Source organism: Schistocerca gregaria, chromosome 1 (assembly GCF_023897955.1).
Source record: "Schistocerca gregaria isolate iqSchGreg1 chromosome 1, iqSchGreg1.2, whole genome shotgun sequence".
NCBI lineage: Eukaryota > Metazoa > Arthropoda > Insecta > Orthoptera > Acrididae > Schistocerca > Schistocerca gregaria.
The window spans coordinates 647,424,070-647,443,099 of NC_064920.1; the positions used below are offsets into that span (position 1 = coordinate 647,424,070).

At 38.2% G+C, this 19,030-nt stretch overlaps 1 protein-coding gene across 1 annotated transcript in view; it reads right to left on the reverse strand.

Moving 5' to 3' along the window:
- The window catches only part of LOC126361110 (uncharacterized), a 59,232-nt gene that overhangs the window by 28,901 nt on the left and 11,301 nt on the right, over positions 1 to 19,030 (reverse strand). The gene's annotated exons all lie outside the window — the stretch shown is intronic.

Below are 19,030 nucleotides of genomic sequence, written 5' to 3' on the forward strand. Positions count from 1 at the left end.
ACCCCATACCTTCACGCCGGGTGATACGACAGTATGGCGATGACGAATACACGCTTCCAATGCGCGTTCACCGCGATGTCGCCAAACACGGATACGACCATCATGATTCTGTAAACAGAACCAGGATTCATCTGAAAAAACGACGTTTTGCCATTCGTGCGACCAAGTTCGTCGTTGAGTACACCATCGCAGGTGCTCCTGTCTGTGATTTCAAGGGTAACCGCTACCATGGTCTTCGAGCTGACAGTCCATGCTGCTGAAAACGCCGTCGAACTGCTCGTGCAGATGGTTCTTGTCTTCCACACCTCCCCATCTGTTGACTCAGGGATCGAGACGTGGCTGCACGATCAATTACAGCCATGCAGATAAGATACCTGTCATCTCGACTGGAATCCAGCACGGCGTTCCGTATTACCCTTGGTTCCTTATTCTGCTAATATTCAATGGATCTCGACCAACGCGAGCAGCAGTGTCGCGATACGATAGACCACAATCGCGATAGGCTACAATCTAATCTTTATGAAAGTCAGAAATGTGATGGTACGCATTTCTCCTCCTTACACGAGGCATTACAACAACGTTTCACCAGGCAACGCCGGTCAACTGTTGTTTGTGTATGAGAAATCAGTTGGAAAGTTTCCAGCACGGCGTTCCGTATTACCCTTGGTTCCTTATTCTGCTAATATTCAATGGATCTCGACCAACGCGAGCAGCGGTGTCGCGATACGATAGACCACAATCGCGATAGGCTACAATCTAATCTTTATGAAAGTCAGAAACGTGATGGTACGCATTTCTCCTCCTTACACGAGGCATTACAACAACGTTTCACCAGGCAACGCCGGTCAACTGCTGTTTGTGTATGAGAAATCAGTTGGAAAGTTTCCAGCACGGCGTTCCGTATTACCCTTGGTTCCTTATTCTGCTAATATTCAATGGATCTCGACCAACGCGAGCAGCAGTGTCGCGATACGATAGACCACAATCGCGATAGGCTACAATCTAATCTTTATGAAAGTCAGAAATGTGATGGTACGCATTTCTCCTCCTTACACGAGGCATTACAACAACGTTTCACCAGGCAACGCCGGTCAACTGCTGTTTGTGTATGAGAAATCAGTTGGAAAGTTTCCAGCACGGCGTTCCGTATTACCCTTGGTTCCTTATTCTGCTAATATTCAATGGATCTCGACCAACGCGAGCAGCAGTGTCGCGATACGATAGACCACAATCGCGATAGGCTACAATCTAATCTTTATGAAAGTCAGAAATGTGATGGTACGCATTTCTCCTCCTTACACGAGGCATTACAACAACGTTTCACCAGGCAACGCCGGTCAACTGCTGTTTGTGTATCAGAAATCAGTTGGAAAGTTTTCTCATGTCAGCACGCTGAAGGTGTCGCCATTGTGTGAATGCTCTGAAAAGCTAATCATTTGTATATCACAGCATCTTCTTCCTGTCGGCTCAATTTCGCGTCTGTAGCACGTCATCTTCGTGGTGTAGGAATTTTTATGGCCCGTAGTGTATAACTTTTAAAAACACAAAGCGCACCCCGATGGGATATAACAGAGCAGTTTCTGTCCACGAAATACACGGAGATAGTAAGTAAAAATAAGTTAGGTAGTAGGGTCAGAATAGGGTAGGACACGACTAGGAAAGAAAATGCACCATTCAAGAGCTACTTCTACATATAGACCCATGCTTCGCAAGCAACATTGTAGATTACGTCGTGGGTAATTTATGAACCACTGTTCTTCCCTTTCCTGTTCAAGTTGCAATTGGTGCCCAGCTAAAACGATTGTTGGCAAGCCTCTCTTTGAACTCTAATTTCTTTAGTTTTACCTTCAAGATCTTTTCGCGTGATACACATATGAGAAAGCAAGGAAGGAATTTTAACAGTAACACACTCTAGGATTCGCAGACGCTTGTCTTGTAACGTATGCAGTACAGTTGGAGCCTAACCTCAGTGGTGATTTCGCACTTACTAAAAGAAATTGTTACAAAACGTGCACCCGGCCGGTGTGGCCGAGTAGAGTCCTGCGTGACCGAGTAAAAGAGCATAAAATACGAGATGGGGCGAGTACACTCTAAATGGATAGGCTGCCCGTACGTGACCTTGTGACCGAGCATAGATGCCGTGACCGAATACGTAGCACGTAACTTCAAACACATTACACGTGTCGTTATCGGTGTGAGACTGCAGCCGGTACGGGCTTCTCATTTGTGGTGTGTCTCGATAAAGCCAGTGCAGTAAGACGTAGAACTGAAACCAATGTTTACACACTGAAGAAACTGCAAGGTCTAAAAAGCCAAGTATGGAGAACATTTCTGTTGGTTGTAGACGAAAACAGTGCGTCTACTGGGTACTTATCTTGCAAAAACTGCGCCACATTTTTGTGTTTCCAGTCGGGATCCACTCATTTAGAGAAACATAGTTGCAAGAAACCTCACAAAGATACAGCTCCTTCAGGGATACCGCCAGGAATAAAAATAGTATTACAGCAAAGTGTGTTGCAATATGTGCTAAAAGCATGAGACCTTTTAATGCTGTTTCCTGTGACGGTTTCAGAGAACTAGACCCAGAGTTAATACATCTAGATGCGCGTTACGAAGAATTCAATGTGGCAGATGTCATGCCATATCAAAATGGTTCAAATGGCTCTGAGCACTATGCGACTTAACTTCTGAGGTCATCAGTCGCCTAGAACTTAGAACCAATTAAACCTACCTAACCTAAGGATATCACACACATCCATGCCCGAGGCAGGATTCGAACCTGCGACCGAAGCGGTCGCTCGGTTCCAGACTGTAGCGCCTAGAAGCGCACGGCTACCCCGGTCGGCATGTCATATCCCTCTACTATAAGCAGACATGTTAGAGAACAAGTTGATGCAATACTTAACAGCGTAATGCCTTCTGTTATTGCGGAAGTTATTAATAAAACATGTGCTGCGACAGTTGATATGTGGACTGATTCGCATAATCAGGTGCACTATTTGACGCTTACAACACATTACATCAACACAGACTGGTCTCATGTAAACAATGGTTTATTTACAACAAAATTCCCGGCCGTTAGGAAGACTGGAGTAGATATTATGAAACAAAATGAAGAAAGGATGGCTGATTGGGACATTTCGCTGGACATGTTGCACAGTTTTGTTTTTTGTCTCCGACGAGGGTGCCAATGTAATAAAGGCTTTGGAAAATCACGAAAGGATTCCTTGTGTTGATCATTGGATAAACACAGCACTTAGCCATACTTTCCACGAAGATAACTTCTTGTTAAATCATGCCCCGAACATCGCACCAACAATAAATACTGCAAAATGCATTGTAAGATACATTAAGAAAAGTTCCCTTTGCTTGTCTTTGAAATCATTGTTGAAACAAGAGGTCTGCACACGCTGGAACAGCTTCTACGTTATGCTGGAATACTTACACACTCAGTGTAACCAAGTTGATGCTTTGCTGACGGAAAAGGACTCCGCTTACAGATTGCGAGTATATGATAATGAACTTGCAGGAAAAATTGCGCATCTTCTGAGATCATTTAAAAAGGCCACAGAATAATTAGAAGGCGAAAAAGACTCGACATTCCAGTTAGTTCTTCTTTGGTTTCACAAATTGCATCAAATTTGCAGTGTTAATGACACTGACTGTCAGGTGAGTAATTACTGCAGTTAAAAGCACTGTTTCAACATGATACGCGTTAGATTTATAATTAAGTAGCTTAATTGATGTGTACTAACAGATATGTATTTTTTAACAGGAGGTACAGAGGATTAAAAATTGAGCCTTGACTTTCGTTTGTGAGAAGATTGTGATCACCTCCAGAGATAAAATTGCTACCTTTCCTTGGCCGTCTTTCCGTGATCTTAATAAGGTTGAAATAAATGAAAAGCAGGAAATTCTTAAGAATGTGCGACAAATGTGTGCTACTTACGCGGCTACAACTTACAATCATTAACATAATCGTTTTTGCTTAGTTAGTTGATAGTGTATTATAAAGAAACGGGAATGTTATAATTCGTGTAATATTTCATTAACGTAAAAAACCTCGTTTTACGGGAACGTTTCGATGGTTTCCACGTCAGTTCTTTATTACTTGTCTCTTTTGTTTATCATAGATCCTTCAAGTACTGTGTCATCACCACCCAGAAAGATAGATCGTTTCAAGGAATGGAGGAACAACAGATCATCTGCAGCAGATGAAGTAGATCTGTACATTTTAATGCACGCCGGAGATGATGATGACACCTTAAAGTGGTGGAGCAGACATGAAACAGATCTGCCAGGCCTGGCTGCAGTTGCAAGACTTATTTTATGTATCCCAGCAACAAGCGCACCTAGTGAAAGATGCTTTAGTAAAGGCGGCATGTTACTAACAAATCGCCGCAGCCAATTAAATCCGGAACGCGTTGGTGATTTACTGCTGATCAACAATAACTATAATTTTGTTTCTGTTGCAAACAAGTGGAAAGTATGACAAGTTACGTCTGTAAATGTTTAATGTTCTTTGCAGGCTTTCTTTATGAAGATGGTTGTCTTTTAGATTACAGGGACAGCACTTATTTAATGTTTCCTATTAATGAAAGGAAAAATATATCTTCTGTTTGAAAATGAGACTCGTCTTCTATCCGCAATTGTACTGAAATATCATTTTACTTTCCAAGTGCTTTACGAACTTAACTGTGTCACGTACCAGTTCTTGGAAACGTTACTTTTATATTAAAAGAGAGAGACAGCGGCAGAGATAAATACATTGTGTGTGTGTGTGTGTGTGTGTGTGTGTGTGTGAGAGAGAGAGAGAGAGAGAGAGAGAGAGAGAGAGAGAGAGAGAGAGAGAGAGAGAGAAGCTTTGGATTTGTACATTACTGTGCAGCGAGCCGGGGCGAGGCGACGTGAGAAGTCAGCGGTGATCGGGTTATGCTCGGTTATCCGCGTGTCCGGAATCCGGACATCAGACATGGGGCGAGTACGTGAGCGAGCCGAGTCGTGTGGGGCCAGACACGGGCGGCTCGGTCCCCCCGTCAACAGGCGAGCCGTGACCGGTCAAACATTGAGCGTTGCAGCAATCTATGGCTCTGAGCACTAAGGTCATCAGTCCCTTATAAATTAGAAATACTTAAACGTATCTAACCTAAGGACATCACACACATCCACGCCCGAGGTAGAATTCGAACCTGCGACCGTAGCAGCAGCGTGGTTCCGGACTGAAGTGCCGAGAACCGCTCGTCCACAGCGGTCGGCAAACTGTTATTATTATTAGTGGCCGGCCTCTGTGGCCAAGCGGCTCTAGGCGCTTCAGTCTGGAACCGCGCGACCACTACGGTTCGAATCGTGACCGGGCATAGATGTGCGTGATGTCCTTAGGTTAGTTACGTTTAATTATTTGTAAGTTCTAAGGGACTGACGACCTCTGATGTGAAGTCCTATAGTGCTCAGAGCCATTTGAACCATTATGAACAAAACGTGCTGCTCTTCTTTGGATAATCTCTATTTCCTCTATCAATCCTACCTCATCAGGTCTAAGGCCTCCTTCCTGACAACGAATACTCAAGTAAAGGTCGAGCTAGTAATCTGTAAGCTACCTCCTTCGTTGGTGAACTACACTGCCGAAGCATTCATCCAATGAATGACAGTTTTGCATCTGCCTTTCATACGACTGATTTTCTGTTGTACACCACTTTAAGTGACTTCCTACGCAGGTATGCAATGGATGTGACTCCTTTCAGTGCTTCTGCAATTGCATAATTATATAATACCGGACCTTTCTGGGTATTTGCGCACAATACGTTATATCTTTTTATGTTAGTAGTTAACGTTTAATTTTCTGTCGCCCTTCCAATCAAGCGAGAAGTGAAACAAACGTCGTGGAAATCCATGAATGCTCGCCCATTTTTTGACAGAATTATATTTCTAACATAATTCAGTGTGTGAAAACAATTATTTTCGTAAGGGTAGTGGATATCCGTTATGGCCTACGAAACTGTTGTTTCCTGTACTCAAGTATCCAGCGAACAAGACAACTTTTGAAAGCAGGAGAATCAGGGAGTTATATTGCTTAGAATGTTTTCCTCTTTTTGAAGAGGCATTGGTTTTTTTAAAATTCAGTTGCTATGGAACCCAGTTTACTATTAGTAGTAAGAAAACAATACCTTCCCGTAAAGATTTCGATTAGGTTCATCTCGTGCTTGTTTAAGAAACCTGAAAAGCCTGTACGTTCTTAGATGCTCAAGTTTCCCAGACAATCATTGAACTTATTTGAAACGTTTCCTTTCACAGCTGCAATCCTGATCTGTGTGATCAACAACAGACGAAGCGAAGACCTCATCTGTCGCCTATGCTGCTACCTGGTTTCACCACAAGACCTGTTAGTTTCTTCACCGTGTGTGTAAATTCCTCTGGGTATGACTTCAGTCTTTTATGATTATCATACTGTATTCTAACTTGACAATCATTCGCCATGATCGGCTGTATAATGCTTATTATTCGTAATTCGCTGTGTGTGACTCAGAGAATGTGTTCAAGCAGTGCTTAAGACGGTATGCGCCACCGTCGTATCTTTGCATTGATTCATTAGCTTGGGTGCTGAAGGTTGCACTTATTTTGTCTCTATTCTTCTTTGTTCTCTTTCTAGAGAAGACGAAATTTAATGATCCTGGACAGGCATTTCGTGCCGAACCATTTATAATAATTCTGCATGAAAAAAACATTAGAAAAATATAAGCACAGTCATTACGACGAAAATTTCTAAGTTCTCTACGAATTTTAAATTCTACTACTTGCTTAGTGAAAGATTTAATTATTTTTAAGGCACCAAATAATGCGGACAATTAGCTGAAGATAATCGATATGCATAGCACTACGGTGTACATTCGAACAGCAATTGACGTGTCGCTATCTTTAAGCTCAATAATGAATCTCCACTTGCATCATATTTAACTTCATTGAAAATAGCATTAAAAAATAACATACGAGAAGTACATTCCAATCATAAATATCTTTCTAAAATAACAACAGTAATAACATCAGTTCTTAAAATCTCACAAATTCTGGTCGACATTCGATCAGAATATGTGAGTTTTTAAAAACCACTGTTTCCAACTGAAGAATTATTATTTAGAGTTGATTCTGACACATTAAACATTCTATTAACAATTTTAATAGCATTTTCTGAGTTTATCAAGTTCTTTAATTTATTAGGGATCATACATCTGAGTATGTTCAGATTCACTCAAATATGTATAATGCTGGAATGAGATATTCACTCTGCAGCGGAGTGTACGCTGATACGAAACTTCCTGGCAGATTAAAACTGTGTGCCGGACCGAGATACGAACTCGGGACCGTTGATTTCGCCGGCAAGTGCTCTACCAACTGAGCTACCCAAGCATGACACACGACAACTCCTCACAGCTTTACTTCTGCCAGTACCTCGTCTCCTACCTTCCAAACCTTACAGAAGCTCTCCTACGAACCTTGCAGAACTAGCAGTCCTGAAAGAAAGGACATTGCGGAGACATGGCTTTGCCACAGCCTGCGGGATGTTTGCCGAATGAGATTTTCACTCTGCAGCGGACTGTAACCTGGTATGAAACTTCCTGGAAGATTAAAACTGTGTGCCATACCGAGACGCTGTTTGCAATTTTTCTTGTTTATTAGAAAGTCTGCGCTAATTTTCCTTCCTGCTCTGCTACTCTGCATCAAACACGCATCCAGAATTTAATATTATTTTCGCTCCTTTTTTCATGGCACATGAGATGCTATTAAACTTCTCTTCCTACTCTACTTACCTGCATACAGAACTTTACGATTGGCAACTTATTGTTCCTAGCACACCAGTTGCGTATCTGAGGCAAAAGCTCCAGTTTGTGCTATTAACATCCGACAAGCCAGTGTAGCGGCTGGGCGTATCCCTGTGCATTAAGCTACTGCTTGAGTTGTTTCGATCAACTGGCACCTGAGACACATCCAGTTACATATTTACACTCAACCGTCCGTGAATAGTATGCAATGATTTTGACTTTTGACTGTGTGATGAATTTTCACGCAGACTATGAAAGCAAATTTTTTTCATTTCCTTTTTTTAAAATTTTATCACCCCAAAGAAATGCTGAATAAGATGATTTGTAGAGATTTCAGTCTCCAGTGTCGCAGCCAGCATGCTACTTCATGACAGTCCTTTTTACTTCATCTTTCACTTTTATTTAAGATATATTCCACCGCCTGTAGCTAATATTATCGTGTCAGAGATTTTTTATGTATTCCATTACCTCCCACTAAACTGTTTGTTTCGTTATGTCGGTTCTCATTCTCTTCTCCTCTAATAGCTTTTCTTATGCTTTCTGGTATGTTCGTACCTATATTTTTGGGTAAGTTAGCGGTTCCACTTCGACTTGTGTGTAGTTTCGTGATTTAAATTTAACTGTTGCACGACCCTGATGTTATTTTGACGTGAACGGTTCTTGTGTTACGCTATCTGAGCTGCCATCCAGTTTAAATGTGTGCTTCTTGGCCACAGGTGCCGTGTGGTTAACCCAGTGCTGCAACACTGATTTTGATAAATTATTGAGGTGTTGCAGAGATGCAAAACTGACAACATTTTATATAACTGTTTTCGGATATTATGGTGTCGTGTTGACATTGTTGTTTTTTTATATTAGAGCTATGTAATTCACTTGTCTTGTTACATCTTTAAATACGTTGGGAGATTATTCTGTGTCAAATCAGTAAGTGCTACAACCTGACCCACTTACAAGAGAATATTCCTATGTGTCAATAAACGATCCTGGTAAAGATTGGCAGGTATGTAGATAGGGCAAAGTAGTGCAATACGTATTGTTTTGTTTGTGCTCAGTTTCACCTTCAACGCGTAAAACAACCACCGAAGGATAATTTGGCATTTTTGATTTTGATATTTTTCATATAAAAGTTGCTATGTAATTAACGTTCATGAAAACTGTATAATCAACTTTTGTAATAATTGGATATTTGCAAAATACTTCTCCATCATTACTTTATTTTGAAGAAAGATAATATTTATTACAACATGAATTAAAGAAGTTTTCAAGTCACATACATTCCTATCTAACAAAGCTAATTTCTGAAATACTACTTTTGGAAAATAAGCTTTAAGAGCATTTTCAACATATATAACTAAAATATCTAAACGTTAATTAATATTCCAATGATTTAATTCGTTTATATTTGTTTTATGATTAAAACTGTTATTTACATTTTACATTAAAAGTTGTTTTGTTACTTAGTTTACTTTTTCTCAGAGGTGTAATTTATTAGTTGAAAATAACAAGTTACTAATTATTTTGATAGAAAATAATTGCACTAATGACAGGCCGTAAGGAAATGCTTAAAAAATTTTTTAACGCCATGTGCATAAAATGGATGAAATATCTCCGCAAAATATACACAAATGAGAAGACAATATACAACAAAAACCAGCAGGATTTCAAATAGTCACGGGCGATTACCTGAATATTCTAATTTGCATCAGGCATATTTTAATACAGTGGTAAGCTCTGGTCAAGTCATTCTATTGTGTACTAGTGATTGCATCTTGATTATGTAGTGTTTTTCCAGTACACACTGACATCAAAATCATTAAACAGAACTAGATTTGAAAATCTTCTCACTAAATTCTTCCAGCCTCAACAGACATATATGTTCCATGGCTCTATCTGTCTCATCCAGCCCTTTTGGATCACAACATGTTTCTTGTCCTCAGGTATGACACTGAATAGGTTTTTTTCACAATAACCATCCACATTCACACAATTGTAAAATGGACTAATGGTGAGTTTAGACCGAGAATTGCAGAATATCCTTCTGAAGCCCCAAACGTGATTATGGCAATATCTACATCTGGTAAACAAATGTCTCAAACATCTGACTATGTCAAAAGATATTTGAAAATGTTTTCTTTCCAATTGAGGGAGATATCTGTATTATTGTTAGATTCCTATGGTGGTTAATCTGAAAGAAGCAGTTAGAGCATCATATCAGAGGACAAGGAACTTGTTCATCTGGTGATCTCAAAGGGCTTGACGACACAGGTACAGAAGTTGGAAGAAGTGTGTGAGAGGATTTTGGGATTTAGTTCTAGTGAATGATTTTGATGTCAATCCCCATTTGAGAAACAATATAATTAAGCTGCAGTCACTGGTACATAATCAATGCTCGTCAGTAAGGCTTACCAATGCCTTATACAAATCAGGACATTTATGGGATCACCTGTGACACTTTGAATTCCTGCTGAACTTTTTTTATATTATCTTCTCATTCACGAGTGTTTCTTGAGGAAATTTCGTTCATTTTGTATTCATGGTATAAAAAGCGTTGTGTTTTACTTTTTCCCTCACAGATTGTCATTATTGTAATTATTTTCTATCATAATAATAAGTTACTTACTATTTTAAATCAACAAACTAAATATACATTAAATGGTAAAAAATAATAATACAAAAAATAACAATTTAAAGTATGAAACAAATATAAATAAAATAAATAATTAGTATAACAATGAATGTTTAGGTACTTTAATTAGGAATGTTGAAAATATTCCTACAGCACAATGTGTACAGCTTATTAAAAAAAAAATTTCAGATATCAGCTTCATTACACAGGGAGGTAGGAGTAGGAGGCTTGACTGCTTCTTTATTCTCTATTTTAACAAAAGTTTTCATTATTCAAAATTAATTAATTGTGGTTGGGTATTTTGTAAAATTTCGACTGCCTATAAAAACTGATTATATAGTTTTCAAAAACATTAATTACATATCAATTTTGATGTGAAAAACATTTTTATATCACATCATTTCTAAGATATTCCCTTTGAACCTAAAATGCGAAATTATTTTTCAGGGTGAATTTTACCCCTTCAAAGAGAAATTGGACACAAAAATATACATATGCGCTATTTTGCCCTCTTTATACACCCACCAAGTTTCATGAAGACCTTTTTTGGACACTTGTGAATGTTCCCTTGCCAGAGTTATTTTAAATTGAGAATGTATGAGTATTCATAAATAGTAGCACAAAACAACATTTTTCACATTTTAATGACAGAAGATTAGTGACTAATGGGTGCCCAAAAATGTAAAAAATTGAATTTTTGACTTGCGTAGCAATATTGAGTTGTTACAAGTGGTGTTACATTAATCTATAACAGTGAAATTGAATTCACACCACCTACAATTCGTCCCTTTGTAGTCTATTAAAATGATGGCGAAAATCTGAGCACACAAATCCTTTCATCACACCATAATTTGTTTTAAGTATTCCTTTGATATGCTGGTCATAAATATTCAAGGTTGTACCTACTATCAAATCAAGCAGTGAGAGTAATTAGTGACACTAATAAATCAACACCACTTCCATGCTTGCTGTTATTTAATGACATCACCATCAAATAGACGAGAAGCAGCAGCTATGGGAAAGTTCCAAACGTGTGCTACTCATCAGAACTCACTTCTGTACGACCAGCCACGATATGTACCTGCCAGAAGTCTTAAATGCAGAACAGCTTTGGACAATCCTAGATGCGCCTCTTACATATGACGTTTGTTCAAAATGGAGGGAGGTTTCGCAGAAGTTTCCTCCAGCAAATTCTTGCCTTATTACTCATACTACAAAACGTGTGAGTGGATTTGGCCTTCCCAGGATAATATGGACAGCTCTGAATCGATTTTGTGCACAGCATGGAAGCCTTCCTATACAACTAACTGATTCAAGGATGGCGTTGTGGTGTCGCTGAGGAAGATACAGTGCATCTGATCGATTTATTGCGAAAATTTCCTGGTGCACTCAGTGAACTGATTTGGTGACACAAAGATCTGTAGTCGGGTTAAGAGACCTAGATATTTAATTATAAAAGTTTTAAGTGTTTGTTTACTCTGTTTACTACGTTTTTTATACAAATTTAGATATCTACATAACAATATAAAATGACTAAGTAAGCAATATGATCAATAATAACAATAATAACAATAATAATAATGTTCTGCCAGTCGTAAAAGGCGACGAAAAGAAAAAACCACTAATAAGACTAACCCTATTTAGTGTGATTAGTTGGTTCAGGACAGAACTAATGAAGCCTCGGACAAGTGCTGTCATGGCTGGGGACGACGCTTCAACCCTATGCCCATCCACAATGGTACCGACACTGCTAGCCACATGGAAAATAATTTAAATCCATATAGAGGTGTTTTACAGGATCTGCTTCCTGCAACCACTCTAGAAGGAAAACAGAGACTGAGGATGAGATGGTCAGATGAAGTTAACCGACACCTCATGTTATTACCAAGCAACAAACTTAAGAAACAACACAACTGCATACAGATCACAAGTACACACAACTTTTATTACCAGATACCCAGAACTAAAGTTTTCAACAGAACAACGACAAGCTGATCAGATCCATGTAACAATCAAAAATAACAGGGTACCCCAGTCAAAGTTAGAAAACATCAAACAAGAAGTACAACAAATACTGGAACAAAATAATGTGCAATCAGAAGACGAAGAAAATACAGTAATGGACTCAAACATCCAAGAGCAAACAAACAAAGGCAGAGATATACGAAATCTTAAGACAGCCACCAGAACAAGCACAAAGAGAACATGAAGTGACACACATTACATATAGAAGAAAAGTTTCAGTTGACATATATAGAATACAAATACACAAATACAGACATTAGACCATTCTTCCATAGACTCCCAAATAACCCACACATCGAAACAACAATAACAACTATCAACACAATCATACACAACAAAATACATATAATACAACTATGGAAGAGTTACAACTACTGATTATATAGGAGCACTCACTACACTAAACATACACAATAGGCAGAGATCAGAACCAACCAACACACAGAAGAAACCCACAAAACCAGCATGGCAACACAGGCTACGGATCAGAATAGAAAAACTGAGAAAAGGCATCGGACAGCTAACGCAAATTATAAGAATTGAAATATCAGACAAAAAACGAAAAAGGTTAGGTATAATCTCACAACAAGAAGTGATAGAGCAATTAGATGAAAAGAAGCAGAAATTACAACCATTGGCCAAACGACTTAAAGGATGCAAAAAAAAGTGAAAATAGAAGGAAACAAATCCAAACATTCAACACAAGCCAAAAGAAATTTTATAAGACAATAGATAACACAGACATTAAAATAGACAATCCACCAAACATAACAGACATGGAACACTTGTTGAGCAATATATGGTCAAACCTGGTACAACATAATAGACATGAACGATGGATACAAGCAGAAACAGACACATACAAGATGATGCCACAAATGCCTGAAGTGATAATTTGGCAACATGAAGTCACTGGTGCAATTATTTCTATGCACAATTGGAAAGCTCCTGGAAAAGATAAAATAGCAAATTTCTTGCTAAAGAAGTTCACCTTAACACATTCACATCTAACTAAATTATTTTAGAGTTACATTGCAGACCCATACACAATCCCTGATACACTTACACAAGGAATAACTTATCTGGAACCTAAAGATCAAGCAGGCGCAGCAAACCCAGCAAAATATCGCCCCATAACATGCCTACCAACAACTTCAGTAATTACACAGAAATTAATGACACATACAACACAGAGCAAAATGATAAATGAAGACCAACTGATAATAGATGCCGAGGTGACATATCAAGCTAAAACTAAACAAAGGTCACTACACTACACATACATTGATTACCAAAAAGCTTTTGATAGTGTACCCTACTCATGGTTACTCTAGACATTGGAAATATACAAAGTAGATCCTAAATTGATACAGTTCCTAAGCATACTAATGATAAATTGGAAAACCACACTTAATATCCTAACAAATTCAAATAATATCACAGTACAGCCAATACACATTAAGCGTGGAATATACCAAGGAGACTCATTAAGCCCTTTCTGGTTCTGCCTTGCTCTGAACCCACTATCCAACATGCTAAATAATACAAATGATGGATATAATATTACTGGAACATACCAACACAAAATCATACATTTGCTATACATGGATGATCTAAAACTACTGGCTTTCAGAACAGACAAGTGTAAGAAAAATAACATATTCAAGAGAAAACACAATAAACAATAAGATTAATTATTGGATAACCACAACGGCTGCATGGAAGCGATGGAAAAAACAGATGCCTATAAATATCTAGGATACAGGCAAAAAATAGGAATAGATAATACAAATATTAAAGAAGAACTAAAAGAAAAATATAGACAAAGACTAACAAAAATACTGAAAACAGAATTGACAGCAAGAAACAAGACGAAAGCTATAAATACTTATACTATACCAATATTGACCTATTCATTTGGAGCAGTGAAATGGAGTAACACAGAACTACAAGCACTCAATGCCACAAATATAGAATACATCACATACATTCAGCAACAGAAAGATTCATATTAAGCAGAAAGGTAGGAGGAAGGGGATTTATCGACATAAAAAAACCTACATTATGTAGAGGTAGACAATTTAAGAAAATGCTTTATAGAACGAGCAGAAACTAGCAAAATACATAAAGCAAGCACTCATATAAATACATCGGCTACACCATTCCAATTTCATAACCACTTCTACAACCCTTTAGATCACATAACATCAAGAGATACGAAGAAAGTAAATTGGAAAAAGAAAACACTACATGGCAAGCACCTGTATCATCTAACACAGCCACAAATCGATCAAGATGCATTCAACACATGGCTAAGAAAAGGCAATATATACAGTGAGACGGAAGGATTCATAATTGCAATAAAGGATCAAACGATAAACAACAAATATTACAGCAAGCATATTATTAAAGATCCCAATACCACAACAGATAAATGGAGACTTTGAAAACAACAAATAAAAACTGTAGATCACATCACAAGCGGATGTACAATACTAGCAAAAAAATAGTATACCAGAAGACATGACAAAGTAGCAAAAATAATACATCAACAACTTGCCACACAACATAAACTAATAAAACAACAATTCCCCATATACAAGTATGCACCACAAAATGTACTGGAGAATGATGAATACAAATTATACTGTAACAGAACCATTACAACAGATATAACAACACCACATAACAAACTTCACATCATACTCACCAATAAAAAGAAGAAATTAACAAATCTAATAGAAATATCTATACCCAATGCAACAAATATACAGAAGAAAACAGGAGAAAATATTGAAAAATACATCCAACTGGCTGAGGAAGTCAAGGACATCTGGCATCAGGATAAACTTGACATTATACCAATTATACTATCAACTACAGGACTCATACAACACAATATCCACCAGTACATCAACGCAATACAGCTACATCCAAACGTATATATACAACTACAGAAATCTGTAATTATTGATACATGTTCAATTACCCAAAAGTTCCTAAATGCAATGTAACGTATACTGTACAGTTAAAAGGAAGTCACGCTTGATCAATGTCTGGGTCACTTTCCATTTTTAGCCAGACATAACGTCTGAGAAAGGAAAGAAGTAATAATAATAATAATAATAATAATAATAATAATAATAATATCAGAATGCCTCACACCTTATACTGTTGCTGTGCATCATTTCCAGTCACATTTGAGTAACGGGATGGCCAAAAAATTTAATAAAAGGTAAGTAAAGTATATGATTATTTCTCTGACGGAGTGGCAGCTCAGTATAACAGAAATAACTCTATCAGCTTGTCCTATCATGTGGGAAATTTCTGTACTGAAACATAGTTGCATTTTTCAGCAAGTTTTCATTGTAAAGATTCTCTAGCAAGAGTGCAACGCCCATGCACTGATCAAATCATGACACCGAAAAATCTTTGTGCCTTTACCAAGGATAATGTAGAAGAGATCAGTTTCAAGTGTCCTACTTCATAAGATCATGAAAATGAAGAATTGACACTTTCAAAGATATTGGAGAAATGCTGCACAACTGTAGGGACACAGAAACTTGACGCTTTTATTCCCATAAGCAAGAACGAAATAATAACAAAAGTGTAGCTGGAGTCTAATGAAAACAAAATTAAACTGGTGACAACTGTTGATAGTGATTCCATATCGTTCCATTGCGTAAAAGAATATATTGCTTCTGAATATAATTAAAATTGGTGGTTAGCATGCGTGTCATGGAAAGAATGAAATCACTGTTATCTTCTTACGTGCACACCCCAGTCGTGCAGACATTCTTTCTGTAAGTAGCAGGAAAGTAAAAGCAATCTAGAAACCTCAAGTCGCTACAGTGTAAAATTATACAGGGTGGTCCATCTGAAGTTTCGGATGAGATTATCTCGAAAACTATACATCGGGTAAAAATAGTTGGTAAGACAAGTTCGTAAGCTCAAAGGGGGACATCAAATGATACTACACGTGACCCCCAGCACCGGCCCCCTTGGGTGGGGCGGGGGGCAACGTTTAAATCTTAAATGGAAACACCCATTTTTATTGCAGATTCGGATTCTCCATAAAAAAGTAATCAAGTTTTGTCTGAAACATTTTTAAACCATTGGCAGATGACGCTGAAATCGATAAAAATGTAAAATTGGGGAAGAACTGATTTATTTAGAATTATAAGAGGAAGACGCATCGAATCGATAAAAAATTTACACTAATTCTTTCGTTACGCCAAATTAAGCTATTTTTGTACAAAATGTAATGTGGCCTACTTTTATCGTTACCCAGGAACAACGACAAGGGCGTAGTAGGATGACGTTCCCATTGGGTACCTCATTAGTGTGAGTCCCCTTGCCTCTCACCTGTTGGGTGCTCCATTATTGTGAGTCCCGTTGCCTCTCACAATTTCGAGTGCTTAATTCATGAAATTAGCCACGAAGAAATCATTCGAAATTATCCCCATTTGCTTCAATGCATAAAGTCAATCGTCTGCGAAAGTAGTCCACATTTTTTAGCAGCACATCCTGTAGTATGGCTGCACACGCTCTTCGAATGCGTTGTTCCATATCGTTTCTGGTTGTGGGCTGTCTTTTAAATAGTCCCACAATAAAAAATCAGGAGATGTTAGGTCTGGTGAACGTGGAGGCCACTGAATTGGTCCGCCGCGTCCTATCCACCGACCAGGGTACCGTAAATTTAAAACATTCCGCACAGTTTTAGCATAATGGGGAACTGCTCCGTCCTGTTAGAACCACATTCGTTGCCCAGTTTCTAAATCAACATCTTCCATTAGCTCTAACAAATCATCGTGGAGAAGTTGTAAATAAGATTCCTCAGTAACATTTCGGTCAAAAAAATACGGTCCTTTCAAGCAACGGTTTAAAATTCCACACCGGACCATTAACGACCATTTGTGTTGATTGTGAACAGGTCTGTGCCAGTGTGGATTGATAGGAGACCAATAATGACAATCATGACGATTTAATTCGCCTTTGTTTTTGAATGTGGCTTCATCGGTGAACATAACGTATCTAAAAAAAATCAATGTCACCTCATTATCATTACCAAGGCCCATTGGCAGAAATGCAAGCCTATTTGCATATATTTCGGCATTAATGCCTGTGTCAGTGTGATATGATACGCATGATATTTATGCGCCTTCAAAATCCTCAAAACGATTTCGGTATTCCAGTTTGTCTCTGAATCCCAATACTACTAATTTCGGGATCCAGTTAAACACTGGCGAGAACGGTATTGTATTCGTGATGACGAGGTGGACGGTGCATGTATCCATTTCGAGCTCGTTGAGTGCAATTTCGAATAATGTTTAGCTTGGATGCCGTCTGTTTGGGAAACTATCCGCATACAATTGCGCAGCTGCAGCGTAATTGTTGTTACTCCAGTCAAATTGCAGAAATACCTTGCAAAAGGTGGGGCAGAACAGTTTATATTTTCAACTCGTTCATATGGTTGGAAACATTAGAAAACAGAGTTTTGCCAACAAAATTTCGCTTGGGAAAACTTTCTGCTGTCAAAAAACTCGGAAAATTTCGGCATTTTTCAAAATATCTTAGTTTCATTTGCTCCTATCGCTTTAACGTCTAATTTCTTTTTTAAAGAGAACAAAATGTTCTACAAATTTGATTCTTGCCATTTTTTCTACTCCCAATATCTAAGGCACTGCAGCGCCTCAAACAATACCAATTTTTCAAATTTTGAGCATAGTGGCAAGATACCTTATTTTTGAACACTATTTTTTCAGTTTCTGTTGATGTAGTATAAATACATTATACATCATGTTATATGTTGGAATTTACCACCTCACTTTCAAGTATTCAATTTCTCTGTATGCAACATGAGGATTGCTGGGCACCCAACTATTGTGATTCTTCCATCACTATCTGAAGTTCACTATGGGCCACCTCTGCCCTGGTATTTGTAAAACTATAAATATAAAAATACATCATTAACAGACACATACATACACACACACACACACACACACACACACACACACACACACACACACACACGTGGGCGCGCGCGCCCGTGAGCTCTCACTCGCTCACACACACTCAAAATAAATTGTCTAAGGAAAATGAACTATTATTAGGTGCAATAAGCAATCTAATTAGGTAGGTAATTATTCTTGTGTATAAAAGCCACACAGTTGACATTAAAAATAAGTAGCTTTATTACAATTAAAATGCATTGTCAGTTACTAAAAAATGTTGACAGTTCTGGGTGTGTAATACTTGTAATATCGCACATTAGCGCACTTGTGACAGATATGAGCATCACTACCAACGTTTTCATGGGCCAGGTTCTTCAGTGTCACCAGAAATACCTTGAGTAACGGATTCAGGGTCTGTACCTAGAGTTGATTCCTGTTTGATCTCTTCTTTAAACAGCGAGTCAGCCTCAGCAAGTTCGTTGATTTCGTCAGCGGTTTCCTCAATATCCTCCATAACATATTCTTCACTGTCTTCATATAAAAATTTTGGCACGTTTTCACAGTTTACCCCAATACATTTCTTGCAAATTGAAGAACATTTCAAACCC